This window comes from Dreissena polymorpha, chromosome 1 (assembly GCF_020536995.1).
Source record: "Dreissena polymorpha isolate Duluth1 chromosome 1, UMN_Dpol_1.0, whole genome shotgun sequence".
Classification (NCBI taxonomy): domain Eukaryota; kingdom Metazoa; phylum Mollusca; class Bivalvia; order Myida; family Dreissenidae; genus Dreissena; species Dreissena polymorpha.
In genome coordinates this window covers 63,133,980-63,138,767 of record NC_068355.1, presented here as the reverse complement: position 1 = coordinate 63,138,767, position 4,788 = coordinate 63,133,980, and the positions used below count along the sequence as shown (strand labels likewise).

The window sequence follows — 4,788 nt, the reverse complement described above, 5'->3', positions numbered from 1 at the left end:
TTTTTCAACACACAATTACATGTATTTGTAAAGTTTACAAGATACTGTACTTACTTATATTTAATTTGAGACATGTGTTGGATGAATTGCATATTTTCTATTGATGTTTTCCAGTGTCTGATTGCAAAATATTATTGTTATAATTCATATTGTATGTGTACTCTTGTCTGCAATCTTGAAATAAATTTCTTGAAAAAAAATGTTCTTAAACAGTAAGAATTGCGATTTGTTGAAAAAACTTATTTTTTTCGATGGACATATAAATGATTTCTAGATAAGGGTTTGTCAATATTTCGTATACTTTTAACATATTATACATGGAACATCAAACCAGTGTATCCAATTTATGGTTTTATATAAATCGGGTTATACATGAAAGTATATAGCATATGCCATGGATTTCGAATGGTCAGCGTGAGACGGTAACATCTGCTCTCATTGTTAAATCAGACAAACATATTTTCACTTGTATCTATTTGTGTGTCTTCTTCCTCCGTATCCTGTTGAACTATCACTTAATAATACAGCTTGACCCCCTACGCTTGCATTGTGGGCAACACGTCCTCCGTCTCCTGTACACGCTCTGGCAACAATCGGAGTTCGAACACAGACACTCGGTGGGCAATGCTGTGGTCGCTGGACGAGTAACGGATGTTGTAGCGAGTATTGGTCGAGGTTGGGTTGTTGGCGGTGTTGGCGTTGCTTTTGGTTGGTTGTTTGAGTTGCAAAGTGATAAGAACGTGCAAGCACCGTGGAAGCAAACCTGCAAGAAATGGTAACAATTCGTTAACCTGCAGTGTTTTATGTTGTACTTGTATGTAAAAAGGGGCTTATGGAGTTAGATTTAAAGCGATGGCCGACGACCCGCTTTATACTGTAGAAGGTTTATGTTGTGGTTATAATGTTTTATTTAACTGTAAAAAAAACAATTTCGGTAAAATTATGATTATTTGGTAAACATCTAAAAACACTTGTGTCGTGCGACTCATTCTTTCACAATCGTCATGGAATTCACCCAATTAACATCTACCGATCAAATGACTCTCTTATGTAATTATAATGTCCATGTAATTCTTAAAGGAACCCTTTCACGTTTTCGTAAATTGACAAAATTGAAAAAAGAATTCTTTCAGATTTTGCGTTCGTTGTAGTTATGATAAGAGGACACAGTCATACTGATTATTTACTATGCTCTAAAATATACATTATATGCGTCTTTTGACGATTTAAAAATAAATCTGAAAATTATCAAGCGTTACAAACGCGCAACGATTTAATATTTTGGATCATTATGTTGTAATCGTTATATTTTGAGACATTACGAGGATTGCTTATTTAGAGTATAAAATACACCAAGTCCCACATGAGCACGGATGGTCGAGTGGTTTACCTTTTGCGTGAACGAAACGTTTGATACATGTAAAAAATGTAGCCAACACATTCACAAATATGATCAAGTTTTAGTTTAACATTTTAATATACAGCTGCATTTAATCCTTCAGGCGAGTGTAAAATTATGGCATAAAATTCTACTTAAATTCGCAAGATTGTAATCATTACATTATTTCCATTAAAATAAACACAAACCTGTGCAAATAAGCGATCAGATTACTTTAATGTTTCATTGGAAATTCGTGCATTATGTTGGAAAAACATCAAGTACAACCAGATAAAACAGATTTCTTTTATACACAAAAATCCAAAACGAAATTTTATGCCGACAAAATGGTATATAAAAGTTAAAATCTTCATTTACATTGTTAGGGTCCATAATTCCATCTTTAACGCATTTGGTTCCCATCATAACTTCTTTTTTAACCTTAAGTTGATTGCCGTCAGTAAACACAAAGGGATACTTATCTACTTTTCTCACACAACGAGTAACATAGTTGCTTTGAAGGAATGGTTTGTCGGCAGGCTGAAAATATAGATAAACAAATCGATCGATATACACTTTATAAATACAGAATACATGTATACAAGAGTTCTGGCTTTGCCATCTTGTTAACATTTCGATTATCTGCCATACTTTCCCTAAGACGTTGGCTCAGTTATATGCCTAATAAATATGTATACATAACATTCGTGTTTGGCTCTAATATTTTAATGCAAGATATATATATATGACATACAGTAAAATATGTTTTGAGTAAATGTTTATTATGTTTTTATATGATAACCTCTTTGTTTTGCTGACAGTTTGCAACTTCATGGAAAGTTTATATTCACATGTTCATAATAATTCCGACTCGTGTATTCCCTTAGTTCTATGAATATATTACAATGATGTTAATAATTCGTAAATAAATAGTCAGTGTAATATGTCTATGCATATATATATATATACCGGAAGTGTGAATTATTTATTTTATCCAACGCTATCACACTATTACTTTACAAAATACAACTCAGTTGATTTCAGCTTCAGTGGAAATTAAAAAATATCGTGAAAATGCATGTTCTGTTGCAAATATAATAAAGGTGAACTTCGGATGCAATTATTAGGAGTTTATTTTAAATAAAAAATAATATTAATGGATGATTATTCAAAAGCTAGTGTATTCTTGCTTTTTATCTATACATTTTGATTTTTTTAATATCAGAGCATTGAGCATTTAATTGATGAAGGACCAAATTCAGCCAGTATGTACCAGAGGAATTAGCCGAATATTTTATTAGTGATCATCGTCATACTTTACTGATTCAGATATAAAAAGATCTGATTATAAACTTTTTGTTTCAATGTGATGAATGTCCATAGCAGCAACGTGACATGTGCTTTAAAAATTATCGTTAACCAGCAATTTTAATTATTGACATCGTTACAATTCGAGTAGGCCTACATAGTGAAATAATACAAGCACAATTATTCAAAGCGACTTATTTTCAATTATAAATATATATTTATATTTTATTTAATTCATGTTGGTTATTTATGTATATTGTTATACAAAAAGCTTTGATAGTCAAATGCGCTCACGTCGGACATATTGCGGGTACTGCTTGCACCAAATTCCCTTTTGCATTGATCGTAAAGTGGCAAAGTCATCCCTCTAAATCCCTGACAAAAATATGTGAAAAATGGATCAACAGGTGGAAGCACACAAGTGGGACGGAATTGGGCTGAAATTCTGAAACAAAAATCGTAAGTTCAAACATTATAATGTAACCACAAAACATCACTCACAGTGGATTTAATAACAAATTAACTAATTAACTCTTCACTTTAAAACGTCAAATTCGTAGTAAACATGGAGATGATTGTCGGCAGATTAAAACATTAAAATGATAACATTGCCTTGTCTTTGTGGAAAGTATAAATGATATATCTTCCACAAAGACAATAAGCTTAGAATAATGTTATATTTGTAACAATTATTAAATTTCGTGTTAACATTACATGATCACTTTGTATTAACCCCATCCATGTGACATTCTCACTAAAACATGTTGTATGTCATTACTTTTTAAATTGATCTTTCCTCAAAAGGATGTATGTTTTGTATATAATTGTCACGCATGCTGTTATTGCATATGTATGTTTATGGCGATGAGCTGTATCCTAAAGCTAAAATAAAATATTCTGTTCTGTTCTTAAACGTTCACAGAAATATACCCAAGTTAAAGAATGATATATTTGACAAAATGTGTTTGCATATGAAATCAGCCGTGGAGGAAAGTCATGTGTGAGTACATACTTAGAGGCGTAGGCCTGGATCGCTGTGGCTGAGCACCAAGAGAATCTGGAGAACGTAGCCTGATTACTTGTATTTGGAGAAAATTTCGCATTTCCCATGATATAGTCGTTTGTCTGGCAACCGCTTACTACGTCATGCTCCATGCCAAACCTACACGGTATAAACAAGGAGCATGTATTTCATATAGTTACGTGATACATAAATAATAATAAAAGTAATAATAGTATTGTATTGTAATACATCAACTTGATTCAAAAAGTAAAACTAAAATAACAAAGCATCAGATTAATACAAAAGCTATAAAAAACGCAGACTAGGCGATTTATACAAGCAATATGCGCATAGGTCGTACCCATGACCAAGCTCACTAGCTAGGGTTCGGGAGATAGTAGCTGTTACTTTATTCACTAAAGTATGTTGGCCATTGTTGAAGGCAGAAGCATTACATTAAGTCCAGGTCCAAGCGATACCTAAAACCAAACAGTTCTCGTTACATAACGGATATAAAGTAAAGTGCCACACAGTTCTCGTTACATAACGGATATAAAGTAAAGTGCCACTTGGAATGAAAAGCTTGATAGGATGAACATAGAAAGTGCACTTCTAATATAAAGTAGTTAGCTTGTAACATATATTAAATCGGGTTACATGTGTGCTATGCATATTGTTTACGTGTATCGTGAATGCCATTTGCTCAAAGATGCGACACTGAGGTTTGTACTTGCCAAGTCTCCGCAAACGCTCTTACGTGCATGCCTCATTCTAAACTCATATTTAAATTCTAAAACATTTAGAAGGGAATTGTATACATTAGAAAAAAAAAGGAATATTGTAGCCTCTTGTACTCCATATCAGGGTTTTAGATTTGCAGAAGCTTAAAATGCATATGATAGTTACTGAATGATCGCATTTATGCTAAGACAAATATTGGTAGAACGATAGCATTGTAATTTGATTTTCAATTAAAAACTATTTAATAGTGAAATAATTTTTTGAAGAGACAATGTTGCTTCTAATTAATGACGCTTTTAACGCCAGCACCTTTGAAACGTTAACAGGACTTGTTGTCATGATTTCCATATGCGATAAT

General features: G+C 32.6%; 1 long non-coding RNA gene across 1 annotated transcript; it reads right to left on the bottom strand.

Annotated features, from left to right (window-relative positions):
* Positions 1–416: 416 nt before the first annotated feature.
* LOC127832193 (uncharacterized) lies at positions 417–3,125 on the bottom strand. The gene is made up of 3 exons (XR_008026736.1): positions 2,981–3,125; positions 1,757–1,918; positions 417–763 (listed from the first exon to the last, which is right to left on the bottom strand). It is a non-coding gene; the product is annotated as an uncharacterized LOC127832193 (long non-coding RNA).
* Between the last annotated feature and the right edge of the window lie 1,663 nt (positions 3,126–4,788).